Source organism: Hyla sarda, chromosome 1 (assembly GCF_029499605.1).
Source record: "Hyla sarda isolate aHylSar1 chromosome 1, aHylSar1.hap1, whole genome shotgun sequence".
Classification (NCBI taxonomy): Eukaryota; Metazoa; Chordata; class Amphibia; order Anura; family Hylidae; genus Hyla; species Hyla sarda.
Window position 1 is genome coordinate 258,401,403 of NC_079189.1, and position 18,579 is coordinate 258,419,981.

An 18,579-nucleotide genomic window follows, 5' to 3' on the forward strand; every position below is an offset into this window, starting at 1 on the left:
CTCGTCAGAACGAAGACTGCTACCCAGCTTAGGGCCCGGTAAGTACCAGCATGGGAGACTGGCTGGGAATCCCAGGTGTTGTTGACATTTTGCTCTGTAGCCGCCTTCCGCTCCGATTCCGAAAAGGATTTATTGATGCTTAAATCCACAGTATACAGGTTGTGAAGCCGTCTACGGCTATCCTAAGCTGAATGTGCCTGTTCTTGTCAGATCGCAGACTGCTGCCCGGCAAGTACGGGCATGGGAGACTGGCTGGCAATCCAAGGTGCTATTGACATTTTGCTCTGTTGCCGCCTTCCTCTCTGATTCCGAAAAGGATTTATTGATGCTTAAATGCACAGTATAAAAAGCATGAAGCTGTCAATGGCCATCTTAAGCTGAACGCGCCTGCTCTCGTCAGATCGCAGACTGCTACCCAGCTTAGAGCCCGGTAAGTACTGGCATGGGAGACTGGCTGGGAATCCCGGGTGCAGTTGACATTTTGCTCTGTTGCCGCCTTACGCTCCGATTCCGAAAAGGATTTATTGATGCTTAAATCCACAGTATACAGGGTGTGAAGATGTCTACGGCCATCCTAAGCTGAATGCGCCTGTTCTCGTCAGATCGCAGACTGCTACCCAGCTTCGGGCCTGGTATGTACCAGCATGGGAGACTGGCTGGGAATCCCGGGTGCAGTTGACATTTTGCTCTGTTTCTGCTCCGATTCCGAAAATTATTTATTGATGCTTAAATCCACAATACGCAGGGTGTGAAGCTGTCAACGGCCATCCTAAGCATGAACATGCCTGCTCTCCTCAGATCGCAGACTGCTGCCCGGCAGTTACCAGCATGGGAGACTGGCTGGCAATTCAAAGTGCCATTGACATTTTGCTCTGTTGCCGCCTTCCTCTCCGATTAATAAAAATATTTATTGATGCTTAAATCCACAATATACAAGGCGTGAAGATGTCAACGGCCATCCTAAGCTGAACGCGCCTGCTCTTGTCAGATCGCAGACTGCTACCCAGCTAAGGGCACAGTAAGTACCAGCATGGGAGACTGGCTGGGAATCCCGGGTGCAATTGACATTTTAATCTGTTGCCGCCTTCCGCTCCGATTCCGAAAAGGATTTATTGATGCTTAAATGCACAGTATAAAAAGCATGAAGCTGTCAATGGCCATCCTAAGCTGAACGCGCCTGCTCTCGTCAGATCGCAGACTGCTCTAGCTTAGGGCCCGGTAGGTACTGGCATGGGAGACTGGCTGGGAATCCCGGTTGCCGTTGACATTTTGCTCTATTGCTGCCTTCCGCTCCGATTCCGAAAATTATTTATTGATGCTTAAATCCACAGTATACAAGGTGTGAAGCTGTCGACGGCCATCCTAAGCTTAACGCGCCTGCTCTCGTCAGATAGCAGACTGCTACCCAGCTTAGGGCCTGGTAAGTACCAGCATGGGAGACTGGCTGGGAATCCCAGGTGCAGTTGACAATTTAATCTGTTGCCGCCTTCCGCTCCGATTCGGAAAAGGATTTATTGATGCTTAAATCCACAATACACAGGGTGTGAAGCTGTCAACGGCAATCCTAAGCCTGAACGTGCCTGCTCTCCTCAGATCGCAGACCACTGCCCGGCAGTTACCGGCATGGGAGACTGGCTGGCAATCCAAGGTGCCATTGACATTTTGCTCTGTTGCCGCCTTCCTCTCCGATTAATAAAAATATTTATTGATGATTAAATTCACAATATACAAGGCGTGAAGATGTCAACGGCCATCCTAAGCTGAACGCGCCTGCTCTCGTCAGATCGCAGACTGCTACCCAGCTTAGGGCCCAGTAAGTACCGGCATGGGAGACTGCCTGGGATTCCCGGGTGCAGTTGCCATTTTGCTCTGTTTCTGCTCCGATTCCGAAAATTATTTATTGATGCTTAAATCCACAGTATACAAAGTGTGAAGCTGTCAACGGCCATCCTAAGCTGACCGCGCCTGCTCTCGTCAGATCGCAGACTGCTACCCAGCTTAGGGCCTGGTAAGTACCAGCATGGGAGACTGGCTGGGAATCCCAGGTGCAGTTGACATTTTAATCTGTTGCCGCCTTCCGCTCCGATTCGGAAAAGGATTTATTGATGCTTAAATCCACAATACACAGGGTGTGAAGCTGTCAACGGCCATCCTAAGCCTGAACGTGCCTGCTCTCCTCAGATCGCAGACTACTGCCCGGCAGTTACCGGCATGGGAGACTGGCTGGCAATCCAAGGTGCCATTGACATTTTGCTCTGTTGCCGCCTTCCTCTCCGATTAATAAAAATATTTATTGATGCTTAAATTCACAATATACAAGGCGTGAAGATGTCAACGGCCATCCTAAGCTGAACGCGCCTTCTCTCGTCAGATCGCAGACTGCTACCCAGCTTAGGGCCCAGTAAGTACCGGCATGGGAGACTGGCTGGGAATCCCGGGTGCAGTTGACATTTTGCTCTGTTGCCGCCTTCCGTTCCGATTTCGAAAATGATTTATTGATGCTTAAATGCACAGTATAAAAATCATGAAGCTGTCAATGGCCATCCTAAGCTGAACGCGCCTGCTTTCGTCAGATCGCAGACTGCTACCTAGCTTAGGGCCCGGTAAGTACTGGCATGGGAGACTGGCTGGGAATCCCGGTTGCCGTTGACATTTTGCTCTATTGCTGCCTTCCGCTCCGATTCCGAAAATAATTTATTGATGCTTAAATCCACAGTATACTAGGTGTGAAGCTGTCGACGGCCATCCTAAGCTTAACGCGCCTGCTCTCGTCAGAATGCAGACTGGTACAGATCTTAGGGCCCGGTAAGTACCGGCATGGGACACTGGCTGGGAATCCCGGCTGCCGTTGACATTTTGCTCTGTTGCCGCCTTCCGTTCCGATTCCGAAAAGGATTTATTGATGCTTAAATGCACAGTATACAGGGTGTGAAGATGTCTACGGCCATCCTAAGCTGAATGCGCCTGTTCTCGTCAGATCGCAGACTGATACCCAGCTTAGGGCCTGGTAAGTACCAGCATGGGAGACTGGCTGGGAATCCCGGGTGCAGTTGAAATTTTGCTCTGTTTCTGCTCCGATTCCGAAAATTATTTATTGATGCTTAAATCCACAATACACAGGGTGTGAAGCTGTCAACGGCCATCCTAAGCCTGAACATGCCTGCTCTCCTCAGATCGCAGACTGCTGCCCGGCAGTTACCAGCATGGGAGACTGGCTGGCAATTCAAGGTGCCATTGACATTTTGCTCTGTTGCCGCCTTCCTCTCCGATTAATAAAAATATTTATTGATACTTAAATCCACAATATACAAGGCGTGAAGATGTCAACGGCCATCCTAAGCTGAACGCGCCTGCTCTTGTCAGATCGCAGACTGCTACCCAGCTTAGGGCCCAGTAATTACCGGCATGGGAGACTGGCTGGGAATCCCGGGTGCAGTTGACATTATGCTCTGTTGCCGCCTTCCGTTTCGATTCCGAAAAGGATTTATTGATGCTTAAATGCACAGTATAAAAAGCATGAAGCTGTCAATGGCCATCCTAAGCTGAACGCGCCTGCTCTTGTCAGATCGCAGACTGCTACCCAGCTAAGGGCACAGTAAGTACCGGCATGGGAGACTGGCTGGCAATCCCGGGTGCAGTTGACATTTTAATCTGTTGCCGCCTTCCGCTCCGATTCCGAAAAGGATTTATTGATGCTTAAATGCACAGTATAAAAAGCATGAAGCTGTCAATGGCCATCCTAAGCTGAACGCGCCTGCTCTCGTCAGATCGCAGACTGCTCTAGCTTAGGGCCCGGTAGGTACTGGCATGGGAGACTGGCTGGGAATCCCGGTTGCCGTTGACATTTTGCTCTATTGCTGCCTTCCGCTCCGATTCCGAAAATAATTTATTGATGCTTAAATCCACAGTATACAAGGTGTGAAGCTGTCGACGGCCATCCTAAGCTTAACGCGCCTGCTCTCGTCAGACTGCTACCCAGCTTAGGGCCTGGTAAGTACCAGCATGGGAGACTGGCTGGGAATCCCAGGTGCAGTTGACAATTTAATCTGTTGCCGCCTTCCGCTCCGATTCGGAATAGGATTTATTGATGCTTAAATCCACAATACACAGGGTGTGAAGCTGTCAACGGCCATCCTAAGCCTGAACGTGCCTGCTCTCCTCAGATCGCAGACCACTGCCCGGCAGTTACCGGCATGGGAGACTGGCTGGCAATCCAAGGTGCCATTGACATTTTGCTCTGTTGCCGCCTTCCTCTCCGATTAATAAAAATATTTATTGATGCTTAAATTCACAATATACAAGGCGTGAAGATGTCAACGGCCATCCTAAGCTGAACGCGCCTGCTCTCGTCAGATCGCAGACTGCTACCCAGCTTAGGGCCCAGTAAGTACCGGCATGGGAGACTGGCTGGGAATCCCGGGTGCAGTTGCCATTTTGCTCTGTTTCTGCTCCGATTCCGAAAATTATTTATTGATGCTTAAATCCACAGTATACAAAGTGTGAAGCTGTCAACGGCCATCCTAAGCTGAACGCGCCTGCTCTCGTCAGATCGCAGACTGCTACCCAGCTTAGGGCCTGGTAAGTACCAGCATGGGAGACTGGCTGTGAATCCCAGGTGCAGTTGACATTTTAATCTGTTGCCGCCTTCCGCTCCGATTCGGAAAAGGATTTATTGATGCTTAAATCCACAATACACAGGGTGTGAAGCTGTCAACGGCCATCCTAAGCCTGAACGTGCCTGCTCTCCTCAGATCGCAGACTACTGCCCGGCAGTTACCGGCATGGGAGACTGGCTGGCAATCCAAGGTGCCATTGACATTTTGCTCTGTTGCCGCCTTCCTCTCCGATTAATAAAAATATTTATTGATGCTTAAATTCACAATATACAAGGCGTGAAGATGTCAACGGCCATCCTAAGCTGAACGCGCCTTCTCTCGTCAGATCGCAGACTGCTACCCAGCTTAGGGCCCAGTAAGTACCGGCATGGGAGACTGGCTGGGAATCCCGGGTGCAGTTGACATTTTGCTCTGTTGCCGCCTTCCTCTACGATTCCGAAAATGATTTATTGATGCTTAAATGCACAGTATAAAAATCATGAAGCTGTCAATGGCCATCCTAAGCTGAACGCGCCTGCTTTCGTCAGATCGCAGACTGCTACCTAGCTTAGGGCCCGGTAAGTACTGGCATGGGAGACTGGCTGGGAATCCCGGTTGCCGTTGACATTTTGCTCTATTGCTGCCTTCCGCTCCGATTCCGAAAATAATTTATTGATGCTTAAATCCACAGTATACAAGGTGTGAAGCTGTCGACGGCCATCCTAAGCTGAACGCGCCTGCTCTCGTCAGAATGCAGACTGGTACAGATCTTAGGGCCCGGTAAGTACCGGCATGGGACACTGGCTGGGAATCCCGGCTGCCGTTGACATTTTGCTCTGTTGCCGCCTTCCGTTCCGATTCCGAAAAGGATTTATTGATGCTTAAATGCACAGTATACAGGGTGTGAAGCTGTCAACGGCCATCCTAAGCTGAACGCGCCTGCTCTCGTCAGATCGCAGACTGATACCCAGCTTAGGGCCTGGTAAGTACCAGCATGGGAGACTGGCTGGGAATCCAGGGTGCAGTTGACATTTTAATCTGTTGCCGCCTTCCGCTTCGATTCGGAAAATTATTTATTGATGCTTAAATCCACAATATAAAGGGCGTGAAGCTGTCAACTGCCATCCTAAGCTGAACGCGTCTGCTCTCTTCAGATCGCAGACTGCTACCCAGCTTAGGGCCCGGTAAGTACCAGCATGGGAGACTGGCTGGGAGTCCCAGGTGTTGTTGACATTTTGCTCTGTAGCCGCCTTCCGCTCCGATTCCGAAAAGGATTTATTGATGCTTAAATCCACAGTATACAGGGTGTGAAGCCGTCTACGGCTATCCTAAGCTGAATGTGCCTGTTCTTGTCAGATCGCAGACTGCTGCCCGGCAAGTACGGGCATGGGAGACTGGCTGGCAATCCAAGGTGCCATTGACATTTTGCTCTGTTGCCGCCTTCCTCTACGATTCCGAAAAGGATTTATTGATGCTTAAATGCACAGTATAAAAAGCATGAAGCTGTCAATGGCCATCCTAAGCTGAATGCGCCTGCTCTCGTCAGATCGCAGACTGCTACCCAGCTTAGGGCCCGGTAAGTACTGGCATGGGAGACTGGCTGGGAATCCCAGGTGCCGTTGACATTTTGCTCTATTGCTGCCTTCCGCTCCGATTCCGAAAATAATTTATTGATGCTTAAATCCACAGTATACAAGGTGTGAAGCTGTCGACGGCCATCCTAAGCTTAACGCGCCTGCTCTCGTCAGATCGCAGACTGGTACAGATCTTAGGGCCCGGTAAGTACCGGCATGGGACACTGGCTGGGAATCCCGGCTGCCGTTGACATTTTGCTCTGTTGCCGCCTTCCGTTCCGATTCCGAAAAGGATTTATTGATGCCTAAATGCACAGTTTAAAGGGCGAGAAGCTGTCGATGGCCATACTAAGCTGAACGCGCCTGCTCTCGTCAGATCGCAGACTGCTACCCAGCTTAGGGCCCGGTAAGTACCAGCATGGGAGACTGGCTGGGAATCCCAGGTGTCGTTGACTTTTTGCTCTGTTGCCGCCTTCCGCTCCGATTCCGAAAAGGTTTTATTGATGCTTAAATCCACAGTATACAGGGTGTGAAGATGTCTATGGCCATCCTAAGCTGAATGCGCCTGTTCTCGTCAGATCGCAGACTGCCACCCAGCTTCGGGCCTGGTAAGTACCAGCATGGGAGACTGGCTGGGATTCCCGGGTGCAGTTGACATTTTGCTCCGATTCCGAAAATTATTTATTGATGCTTAAATCCACAGTATACAAAGTGTGAAGCTGTCAACAGCCATCCTAAGCTGAACACGCCTGCTCTCGTCAGATCGCAGACTGCTACCCAGCTTAGGGCCTGGTAAGTACCAGCATGGGTGACTGGCTGGGAATCCCGGGTGCAGTTGACATTTTAATCTGTTGCCGCCTTCCGCTCCGATTCGGAAAAGGATTTATTGATGCTTAAATCAACAATATACAGGGTGTGAAGCTGTCAACGGCCATCCTAAGCCTGAACGTGCCTGCTCTCCTCAGATCGCAGACTGCTGTCCGGCAGTTACCGGCATGGGAGACTGGCTGGCAATCCAAGGTGCCATTGACATTTTGCTCTGTTGCCGCCTTCCTCTCCGATTAATAAAAATATTTATTGATGCTTAAATCCACAATATACAAGGCGTGAAGATGTCAACGGCCATCCTAAGCTGAACGCGCCTGCTCTCGTCAGATCGCAGACTGCTACCCAGCTTAGGGCCCAGTAAGTACCGGCATGGGAGACTGGCTGGGAATCCCGGGTGCAGTTGACATTATGCTCTGTTGCCGCCTTCCGTTCCGATTCCGAAAAGGATTTATTGATGCTTAAATCCACAATACACAGGGTGTGAAGCTGTCAACGGCCATCCTAAGCTGAACGCGCCTGCTCTCGTCAGATCGCAGACTGATACCCAGCTTAGGGCCTGGTAAGTACCAGCATGGTAGACTGGCTGGAATCCCGGGTGCAGTTGACATTTTAATCTGTTGCCGCCTTCCGCTCCGATTCGGAAAAGGATTTATTGATGCTTAAATCCACAATATACAGGGTGTGAAGCTGTCAACGGCCATCCTAAGCTGAACGTGTCTGCTCTCCTCAGATCGCAGACTGCTGCCCGGCAGATACCGGCGTGGGAGACTGGCTGGCAATCCAAGGTGCCATTGACATTTTGCTCTGTTGCCGCCTTCCTCTCCGATTAATAAAAATATTAATTGATGCTTAAATCCACAGTATACAAAGTGTGAAGCTGTCAACGGCCATCCTAAGCTGGACGCGCCTGCTCTCGTCAGATTGCAGACTGTTACCCAGCTTAGGGCCTGGTAAGTACCAGCATGGGAGACTGGCTGGGAATCCCGGGTGCAGTTGACATTTTAATCTGTTGCTGCCTTCCGCTCTGATTCGGAAAATGATTTATTGATGCTTAAATGCACAGTATAAAGGGCGTGAAGCTGTCAACGGCCATCCTAAGCTGAACGCGCTTGCTCTCGTCAGAACGCAGACTGCTACCCAGCTTAGGGCCCGGTAAGTACCAGCATGGGAGACTGGCTGGGAATCCCAGGTGTTGTTGACATTTTGCTCTGTAGCCGCCTTCCGCTCCGATTCCGAAAAGGATTTATTGATGCTTAAATCCACAGTATACAGGTTGTGAAGCCGTCTACGGCTATCCTAAGCTGAATGTGCCTGTTCTTGTCAGATCGCAGACTGCTGCCCGGCAAGTACAGGCATGGGAGACTGGCTGACAATCCAAGGTGCTATTGACATTTTGCTCTGTTGCCGCCTTCCTCTCTGATTCCGAAAAGGATTTATTGATGCTTAAATGCACAGTATAAAAAGCATGAAGCTGTCAATGGCCATCCTAAGCTGAACGCGCCTGCTCTCGTCAGATCGCAGACTGCTACCCAGCTTAGAGCCCGGTAAGTACTGGCATGGGAGACTGGCTGGGAATCCCGGGTGCAGTTGACATTTTGCTCTGTTGCCGCCTTACGCTCCGATTCCGAAAAGGATTTATTGATGCTTAAATCCACAGTATACAGGGTGTGAAGATGTCTACGGCCATCCTAAGCTGAATGCTCCTGTTCTCGTCAGATCGCAGACTGCTACCCAGCTTCGGGCCTGGTATGTAAGAGCATGGGAGACTGGCTGGGAATCCCGGGTGCAGTTGACATTTTGCTCTGTTTCTGCTCCGATTCCGAAAATTATTTATTGATGCTTAAATCCACAATACACAGGGTGTGAAGCTGTCAACGGCCATCCTAAGCCTGAACATGCCTGCTCTCCTCAGATCGCAGACTGCTGCCCGGCAGTTACCAGCATGGGAGACTGGCTGGCAATTCAAAGTGCCATTGACATTTTGCTCTGTTGCCGCCTTCCTCTCCGATTAATAAAAATATTTATTGATGCTTAAATCCACAATATACAAGGCGTGAAGATGTCAACGGCCATCCTAAGCTGAACGCGCCTGCTCTTGTCAGATCGCAGACTGCTACCCAGCTAAGGGCACAGTAAGTACCAGCATGGGAGACTGGCTGGGAATCCCGGGTGCAGTTGACATTTTAATCTGTTGCCGCCTTCCGCTTCGATTCCGAAAAGGATTTATTGATGCTTAAATGCACAGTATAAAAAGCATGAAGCTGTCAATGGCCATCCTAAGCTGAACGCGCCTGCTCTCGTCAGATCGCAGACTGCTCTAGCTTAGGGCCCGGTAGGTACTGGCATGGGAGACTGGCTGGGAATCCCGGTTGCCGTTGACATTTTGCTCTATTGCTGCCTTCCGCTCCGATTCCGAAAATTATTTATTGATGCTTAAATCCACAGTATACAAGGTGTGAAGCTGTCGACGGCCATCCTAAGCTTAACGCGCCTGCTCTCGTCAGATAGCAGACTGCTACCCAGCTTAGGGCCTGGTAAGTACCAGCATGGGAGACTGGCTGGGAATCCCAGGTGCAGTTGACAATTTAATCTGTTGCCGCCTTCCGCTCCGATTCGGAAAAGGATTTATTGATGCTTAAATCCACAATACACAGGGTGTGAAGCTGTCAACGGCCATCCTAAGCCTGAACGTGCCTGCTCTCCTCAGATCGCAGACCACTGCCCGGCAGTTACCGGCATGGGAGACTGGCTGGCAATCCAAGGTGCCATTGACATTTTGCTCTGTTGCCGCCTTCCTCTCCGATTAATAAAAATATTTATTGATGATTAAATTCACAATATACAAGGCGTGAAGATGTCAACGGCCATCCTAAGCTGAACGCGCCTGCTCTCGTCAGATCGCAGACTGCTACCCAGCTTAGGGCCCAGTAAGTACCGGCATGGGAGACTGGCTGGGAATCCCGGGTGCAGTTGCCATTTTGCTCTGTTTCTGCTCCGATTCCGAAAATTATTTATTGATGCTTAAATCCACAGTATACAAAGTGTGAAGCTGTCAACGGCCATCCTAAGCTGAACGCTCCTGCTCTCGTCAGATCGCAGACTGCTACCCAGCTTAGGGCCTGGTAAGTACCAGCATGGGAGACTGGCTGGGAATCCCAGGTGCAGTTGACATTTTAATCTGTTGCCGCCTTCCGCTCCGATTCGGAAAAGGATTTATTGATGCTTAAATCCACAATACACAGGGTGTGAAGCTGTCAACGGCCATCCTAAGCCTGAACGTGCCTGCTCTCCTCAGATCGCAGACTACTGCCCGGCAGTTGCCGGCATGGGAGACTGGCTGGCAATCCAAGGTGCCATTGACATTTTGCTCTGTTGCCGCCTTCCTCTCCGATTAATAAAAATATTTATTGATGCTTAAATTCACAATATACAAGGCGTGAAGATGTCAACGGCCATCCTAAGCTGAACGCGCCTTCTCTCGTCAGATCGCAGACTGCTACCCAGCTTAGGGCCCAGTAAGTACTGGCATGGGAGACTGGCTGGGAATCCCGGGTGCAGTTGACATTTTGCTCTGTTGCCGCCTTCCGTTCCGATTCCGAAAATGATTTATTAATGCTTAAATGCACAGTATAAAAATCATGAAGCTGTCAATGGCCATCCTAAGCTGAACGCGCCTGCTTTCGTCTGATCGCAGACTGCTACCTAGCTTAGGGCCCGGTAAGTACTGGCATGGGAGACTGGCTGGGAATCCCGGTTGCCGTTGACATTTTGCTCTATTGCTGCCTTCCGCTCCGATTCCGAAAATAATTTATTGATGCTTAAATCCACAGTATACTAGGTGTGAAGCTGTCGACGGCCATCCTAAGCTTAACGCGCCTGCTCTCGTCAGAATGCAGACTGGTACAGATCTTAGGGCCCGGTAAGTACCGGCATGGGACACTGGCTGGGAATCCCGGCTGCCGTTGACATTTTGCTCTGTTGCCGCCATCCGTTCCGATTCCGAAAAGGATTTATTGATGCTTAAATGCACAGTATACAGGGTGTGAAGCTGTCAACGGCCATCCTAAGCTGAACGCGCCTGCTCTCGTCAGATCGCAGACTGATACCCAGCTTAGGGCCTGGTAAGTACCAGCATGGGAGACTGGCTGGGAGTCCCAGGTGTTGTTGACATTTTGCTCTGTAGCCGCCTTCCGCTCCGATTCCGAAAAGGATTTATTGATGCTTAAATCCACAGTATACAGGGTGTGAAGCCGTCTACGGCTATCCTAAGCTGAATGTGTCTGTTCTTGTCAGATCGCAGACTGCTGCCCGGCAAGTACGGGCATGGGAGACTGGCTGGCAATCCAAGGTGCTATTGACATTTTGCTCTGTTGCCGCCTTCCTCTACGATTCCGAAAAGGCTTTATTGATGCTTAAATGCACAGTATAAAAAGCATGAAGCTGTCAATGGCCATCCTAAGCTGAATGCGCCTGCTCTCGTCAGATCGCAGACTGCTACCCAGCTTAGGGCCCGGTAAGTACTGGCATGGGAGCCTGGCTGGGAATCCCGGGTGCCGTTGACATTTTGCTCTATTGCTGCCTTCCGCTCCGATTCCGAAAATAATTTATTGATGCTTAAATCCACAGTATACAAGGTGTGAAGCTGTCGACGGCCATCCTAAGCTTAACGCGCCTGCTCTCGTCAGATCGCAGACTGGTACAGATCTTAGGGCCCGGTAAGTACCGGCATGGGACACTGGCTGGGAATCCCGGCTGCCGTTGACATTTTGCTCTGTTGCCGCCTTCCGTTCCGATTCCGAAAAGGATTTATTGATGCCTAAATGCACAGTTTAAAGGGCGAGAAGCTGTCGACGGCCATCCTAAGCTGAACGCGCCTGCTCTCGTCAGATCGCAGACTGCTACCCAGCTTAGGGCCCGGTAAGTACCAGCATGGGAGACTGGCTGGGAATCCCAGGTGTCGTTGACATTTTGCTCTGTTGCCGCCTTCCGCTCCGATTCCGAAAAGGTTTTATTGATGCTTAAATCCACAGTATACAGGGTGTGAAGATGTCTATGGCCATCCTAAGCTGAATGCGCCTGTTCTCGTCAGATCGCAGACTGCCACCCAGCTTTGGGCCTGGTAAGTACCAGCATGGGTGACTGGCTGGGAATCCCGGGTGCAGTTGACATTTTAATCTGTTGCCGCCTTCCGCTCCGATTCGGAAAATAATTTATTGATGCTTAAATCCACAATATACAGGGTGTGAAGCTGTCAACGGCCATCCTAAGCCTGAACGTGCCTGCTCTCCTCAGATCACAGACTACTGCCCGGCAGTTACCGGCATGGGAGACTGGCTGGCAATCCAAGGTGCCATTGACATTTTGCTCTGTTGCCGCCTTCCTCTCCGATTAATAAAAATATTTATTGATGCTTAAATTCACAATATACAAGGCGTGAAGATGTCAACGGCCATCCTAAGCTGAACGCGCCTGCTCTCGTCAGATCGCAGACTGCTACCCAGCTTAGGGCCTGGTAAGTACCAGCATGGGTGACTGGCTGGGAATCCCGGGTGCAGTTGACATTTTAATCTGTTGCCGCCTTCCGCTCCGATTCGGAAAAGGATTTATTGATGCTTAAATCAACAATATACAGGGTGTGAAGCTGTCAACGGCCATCCTAAGCCTGAACGTGCCTGCTCTCCTCAGATCGCAGACTGCTGTCCGGCAGTTACCGGCATGGGAGACTGGCTGGCAATCCAAGGTGCCATTGACATTTTGCTCTGTTGCCGCCTTCCTCTCCGATTAATAAAAATATTTATTGATGCTTAAATCCACAATATACAAGGCGTGAAGATGTCAACGGCCATCCTAAGCTGAACGCGCCTGCTCTCGTCAGATCGCAGACTGCTACCCAGCTTAGGGCCCAGTAAGTACCGGCATGGGAGACTGGCTGGGAATCCCGGGTGCAGTTGACATTATGCTCTGTTGCCGCCTTCCGTTCCGATTCCGAAAAGGATTTATTGATGCTTAAATCCACAATACACAGGGTGTGAAGCTGTCAACGGCCATCCTAAGCTGAACGCGCCTGCTCTCGTCAGATCGCAGACTGATACCCAGCTTAGGGCCTGGTAAGTACCGGCATGGGAGACTGCCTGGGATTCCCGGGTGCAGTTGCCATTTTGCTCTGTTTCTGCTCCGATTCCGAAAATTATTTATTGATGCTTAAATCCACAGTATACAAAGTGTGAAGCTGTCAACGGCCATCCTAAGCTGACCGCGCCTGCTCTCGTCAGATCGCAGACTGCTACCCAGCTTAGGGCCTGGTAAGTACCAGCATGGGAGACTGGCTGGGAATCCCAGGTGCAGTTGACATTTTAATCTGTTGCCGCCTTCCGCTCCGATTCGGAAAAGGATTTATTGATGCTTAAATCCACAATACACAGGGTGTGAAGCTGTCAACGGCCATCCTAAGCCTGAACGTGCCTGCTCTCCTCAGATCGCAGACTACTGCCCGGCAGTTACCGGCATGGGAGACTGGCTGGCAATCCAAGGTGCCATTGACATTTTGCTCTGTTGCCGCCTTCCTCTCCGATTAATAAAAATATTTATTGATGCTTAAATTCACAATATACAAGGCGTGAAGATGTCAACGGCCATCCTAAGCTGAACGCGCCTTCTCTCGTCAGATCGCAGACTGCTACCCAGCTTAGGGCCCAGTAAGTACCGGCATGGGAGACTGGCTGGGAATCCCGGGTGCAGTTGACATTTTGCTCTGTTGCCGCCTTCCGTTCCGATTTCGAAAATGATTTATTGATGCTTAAATGCACAGTATAAAAATCATGAAGCTGTCAATGGCCATCCTAAGCTGAACGCGCCTGCTTTCGTCAGATCGCAGACTGCTACCTAGCTTAGGGCCCGGTAAGTACTGGCATGGGAGACTGCCTGGGAATCCCGGTTGCCGTTGACATTTTGCTCTATTGCTGCCTTCCGCTCCGATTCCGAAAATAATTTATTGATGCTTAAATCCACAGTATACTAGGTGTGAAGCTGTCGACGGCCATCCTAAGCTTAACGCGCCTGCTCTCGTCAGAATGCAGACTGGTACAGATCTTAGGGCCCGGTAAGTACCGGCATGGGACACTGGCTGGGAATCCCGGCTGCCGTTGACATTTTGCTCTGTTGCCGCCTTCCGTTCCGATTCCGAAAAGGATTTATTGATGCTTAAATGCACAGTATACAGGGTGTGAAGATGTCTACGGCCATCCTAAGCTGAATGCGCCTGTTCTCGTCAGATCGCAGACTGATACCCAGCTTAGGGCCTGGTAAGTACCAGCATGGGAGACTGGCTGGGAATCCCGGGTGCAGTTGAAATTTTGCTCTGTTTCTGCTCCGATTCCGAAAATTATTTATTGATGCTTAAATCCACAATACACAGGGTGTGAAGCTGTCAACGGCCATCCTAAGCCTGAACATGCCTGCTCTCCTCAGATCGCAGACTGCTGCCCGGCAGTTACCAGCATGGGAGACTGGCTGGCAATTCAAGGTGCCATTGACATTTTGCTCTGTTGCCGCCTTCCTCTCCGATTAATAAAAATATTTATTGATACTTAAATCCACAATATACAAGGCGTGAAGATGTCAACGGCCATCCTAAGCTGAACGCGCCTGCTCTTGTCAGATCGCAGACTGCTACCCAGCTTAGGGCCCAGTAATTACCGGCATGGGAGACTGGCTGGGAATCCCGGGTGCAGTTGACATTATGCTCTGTTGCCGCCTTCCGTTTCGATTCCGAAAAGGATTTATTGATGCTTAAATGCACAGTATAAAAAGCATGAAGCTGTCTATGGCCATCCTAAGCTGAACGCGCCTGCTCTCGTCAGATCGCAGACTGCTCTAGCTTAGGGCCCGGTAGGTACTGGCATGGGAGACTGGCTGGGAATCCCGGTTGCCGTTGACATTTTGCTCTATTGCTGCCTTCCGCTCCGATTCCGAAAATAATTTATTGATGCTTAAATCCACAGTATACAAGGTGTGAAGCTGTCGACGGCCATCCTAAGCTTAACGCGCCTGCTCTCGTCAGACTGCTACCCAGCTTAGGGCCTGGTAAGTACCAGCATGGGAGACTGGCTGGGAATCCCAGGTGCAGTTGACAATTTAATCTGTTGCCGCCTTCCGCTCCGATTCGGAAAAGGATTTATTGATGCTTAAATCCACAATACACAGGGTGTGAAGCTGTCAACGGCCATCCTAAGCCTGAACGTGCCTGCTCTCCTCAGATCGCAGACCACTGCCCGGCAGTTACCGGCATGGGAGACTGGCTGGCAATCCAAGGTGCCATTGACATTTTGCTCTGTTGCCGCCTTCCTCTCCGATTAATAAAAATATTTATTGATGCTTAAATTCACAATATACAAGGCGTGAAGATGTCAACGGCCATCCTAAGCTGAACGCGCCTGCTCTCGTCAGATCGCAGACTGCTACCCAGCTTAGGGCCCAGTAAGTACCGGCATGGGAGACTGGCTGGGAATCCCGGGTGCAGTTGCCATTTTGCTCTGTTTCTGCTCCGATTCCGAAAATTATTTATTGATGCTTAAATCCACAGTATACAAAGTGTGAAGCTGTCAACGGCCATCCTAAGCTGAACGCGCCTGCTCTCGTCAGATCGCAGACTGCTACCCAGCTTAGGGCCTGGTAAGTACCAGCATGGGAGACTGGCTGTGAATCCCAGGTGCAGTTGACATTTTAATCTGTTGCCGCCTTCCGCTCCGATTCGGAAAAGGATTTATTGATGCTTAAATCCACAATACACAGGGTGTGAAGCTGTCAACGGCCATCCTAAGCCTGAACGTGCCTGCTCTCCTCAGATCGCAGACTACTGCCCGGCAGTTACCGGCATGGGAGACTGGCTGGCAATCCAAGGTGCCATTGACATTTTGCTCTGTTGCCGCCTTCCTCTCCGATTAATAAAAATATTTATTGATGCTTAAATTCACAATATACAAGGCGTGAAGATGTCAACGGCCATCCTAAGCTGAACGCGCCTTCTCTCGTCAGATCGCAGACTGCTACCCAGCTTAGGGCCCAGTAAGTACCGGCATGGGAGACTGGCTGGGAATCCCGGGTGCAGTTGACATTTTGCTCTGTTGCCGCCTTCCTCTACGATTCCGAAAATGATTTATTGATGCTTAAATGCACAGTATAAAAATCATGAAGCTGTCAATGGCCATCCTAAGCTGAACGCGCCTGCTTTCGTCAGATCGCAGACTGCTACCTAGCTTAGGGCCCGGTAAGTACTGGCATGGGAGACTGGCTGGGAATCCCGGTTGCCGTTGACATTTTGCTCTATTGCTGCCTTCCGCTCCGATTCCGAAAATAATTTATTGATGCTTAAATCCACAGTATACAAGGTGTGAAGCTGTCGACGGCCATCCTAAGCTGAACGCGCCTGCTCTCGTCAGAATGCAGACTGGTACAGATCTTAGGGCCCGGTAAGTACCGGCATGGGACACTGGCTGGGAATCCCGGCTGCCGTTGACATTTTGCTCTGTTGCCGCCTTCCGTTCCGATTCCGAAAAGGATTTATTGATGCTTAAATGCACAGTATACAGGGTGTGAAGCTGTCAACGGCCATCCTAAGCTGAACGCGCCTGCTCTCGTCAGATCGCAGACTGATACCCAGCTTAGGGCCTGGTAAGTACCAGCATGGGAGACTGGCTGGGAATCCAGGGTGCAGCTGACATTTTAATCTGTTGCCGCCTTCCGCTTCGATTCGGAAAATTATTTATTGATGCTTAAATCCACAATATAAAGGGCGTGAAGCTGTTAACTGCCATCCTAAGCTGAACGCGTCTGCTCTCTTCAGATCGCAGACTGCTACCCAGCTTAGGGCCCGGTAAGTACCAGCATGGGAGACTGGCTGGGAGTCCCAGGTGTTGTTGACATTTTGCTCTGTAGCCGCCTTCCGCTCCGATTCCGAAAAGGATTTATTGATGCTTAAATCCACAGTATACAGGGTGTGAAGCCGTCTACGGCTATCCTAAGCTGAATGTGCCTGTTCTTGTCAGATCGCAGACTGCTGCCCGGCAAGTACGGGCATGGGAGACTGGCTGGCAATCCAAGGTGCCATTGACATTTTGCTCTGTTGCCGCCTTCCTCTACGATTCCGAAAAGGATTTATTGATGCTTAAATGCACAGTATAAAAAGCATGAAGCTGTCAATGGCCATCCTAAGCTGAATGCGCCTGCTCTCGTCAGATCGCAGACTGCTACCCAGCTTAGGGCCCGGTAAGTACTGGCATGGGAGACTGGCTGGGAATCCCAGGTGCCGTTGACATTTTGCTCTATTGCTGCCTTCCGCTCCGATTCCGAAAATAATTTATTGATGCTTAAATCCACAGTATACAAGGTGTGAAGCTGTCGACGGCCATCCTAAGCTTAACGCGCCTGCTCTCGTCAGATCGCAGACTGGTACAGATCTTAGGGCCCGGTAAGTACCGGCATGGGACACTGGCTGGGAATCCCGGCTGCCGTTGACATTTTGCTCTGTTGCCGCCTTCCGTTCCGATTCCGAAAAGGATTTATTGATGCCTAAATGCACAGTTTAAAGGGCGAGAAGCTGTCGACGGCAATCCTAAGCTGAACGCGCCTGCTCTCGTCAGATCGCAGACTGCTACCCAGCTTAGGGCCCGGTAAGTACCAGCATGGGAGACTGGCTGGGAATCCCAGGTGTCGTTGACTTTTTGCTCTGTTGCCGCCTTCCGCTCCGATTCCGAAAAGGTTTTATTGATGCTTAAATCCACAGTATACAGGGTGTGAAGATGTCTATGGCCATCCTAAGCTGAATGCGCCTGTTCTCGTCAGATCGCAGACTGCCACCCAGCTTCGGGCCTGGTAAGTACCAGCATGGGAGACTGGCTGGGATTCCCGGGTGCAGTTGACATTTTGCTCCGATTCCGAAAATTATTTATTGATGCTTAAATCCACAGTATACAAAGTGTGAAGCTGTCAACAGCCATCCTAAGCTGAACACGCCTGCTCTCGTCAGATCGCAGACTGCTACCCAGCTTAGGGCCTGGTAAGTACCAGCATGGGTGACTGGCTGGGAATCCCGGGTGCAGTTGACATTTTAATCTGTTGCCGCCTTCCGCTCCGATTCGGAAAAGGATTTATTGATGCTTAAATCAACAATATACAGGGTGTGAAGCTGTCAACGGCCATCCTAAGCCTGAACGTGCCTGCTCTCCTCAGATCGCAGACTGCTGTCCGGCAGTTACCGGCATGGGAGACTGGCTGGCAATCCAAGGTGCCATTGACATTTTGCTCTGTTGCCGCCTTCCTCTCCGATTAATAAAAATATTTATTGATGCTTAAATCCACAATATACAAGGCGTGAAGATGTCAACGGCCATCCTAAGCTGTACGCGCCTGCTCTCGTCAGATCGCAGACTGCTACCCAGCTTAGGGCCCAGTAAGTACCGGCATGGGAGACTGGCTGGGAATCCCGGGTGCAGTTGACATTATGCTCTGTTGCCGCCTTCCGTTCCGATTCCGAAAAGGATTTATTGATGCTTAAATCCACAATACACAGGGTGTGAAGCTGTCAA

General features: G+C 50.5%; 14 pseudogenes; all 14 read left to right on the top strand.

The window, feature by feature from the left end:
* The first annotated feature begins 1,937 nt into the window (after positions 1-1,937).
* LOC130352939 (5S ribosomal RNA) lies at positions 1,938-2,057 on the top strand (annotated as a pseudogene).
* Positions 2,058-6,100: 4,043 nt separating this feature from the next.
* Positions 6,101-6,220, top strand: LOC130324640 (5S ribosomal RNA; annotated as a pseudogene).
* A 284-nt stretch (positions 6,221-6,504) lies between these two features.
* On the top strand, positions 6,505-6,624 carry LOC130330648 (5S ribosomal RNA; annotated as a pseudogene).
* Positions 6,625-6,890: 266 nt separating this feature from the next.
* LOC130352056 (5S ribosomal RNA) lies at positions 6,891-7,010 on the top strand (annotated as a pseudogene).
* A 1,068-nt stretch (positions 7,011-8,078) lies between these two features.
* Positions 8,079-8,198, top strand: LOC130325652 (5S ribosomal RNA; annotated as a pseudogene).
* A 1,850-nt stretch (positions 8,199-10,048) lies between these two features.
* On the top strand, positions 10,049-10,168 carry LOC130330928 (5S ribosomal RNA; annotated as a pseudogene).
* Positions 10,169-11,047: 879 nt separating this feature from the next.
* Positions 11,048-11,167, top strand: LOC130352542 (5S ribosomal RNA; annotated as a pseudogene).
* Positions 11,168-11,439: 272 nt separating this feature from the next.
* On the top strand, positions 11,440-11,559 carry LOC130341593 (5S ribosomal RNA; annotated as a pseudogene).
* A 284-nt stretch (positions 11,560-11,843) lies between these two features.
* On the top strand, positions 11,844-11,963 carry LOC130324553 (5S ribosomal RNA; annotated as a pseudogene).
* A 475-nt stretch (positions 11,964-12,438) lies between these two features.
* Positions 12,439-12,558, top strand: LOC130331257 (5S ribosomal RNA; annotated as a pseudogene).
* A 670-nt stretch (positions 12,559-13,228) lies between these two features.
* Positions 13,229-13,348, top strand: LOC130352941 (5S ribosomal RNA; annotated as a pseudogene).
* A 3,841-nt stretch (positions 13,349-17,189) lies between these two features.
* Positions 17,190-17,309, top strand: LOC130324770 (5S ribosomal RNA; annotated as a pseudogene).
* A 284-nt stretch (positions 17,310-17,593) lies between these two features.
* On the top strand, positions 17,594-17,713 carry LOC130347430 (5S ribosomal RNA; annotated as a pseudogene).
* Positions 17,714-17,979: 266 nt separating this feature from the next.
* LOC130352057 (5S ribosomal RNA) lies at positions 17,980-18,099 on the top strand (annotated as a pseudogene).
* Positions 18,100-18,579: the final 480 nt, after the last annotated feature.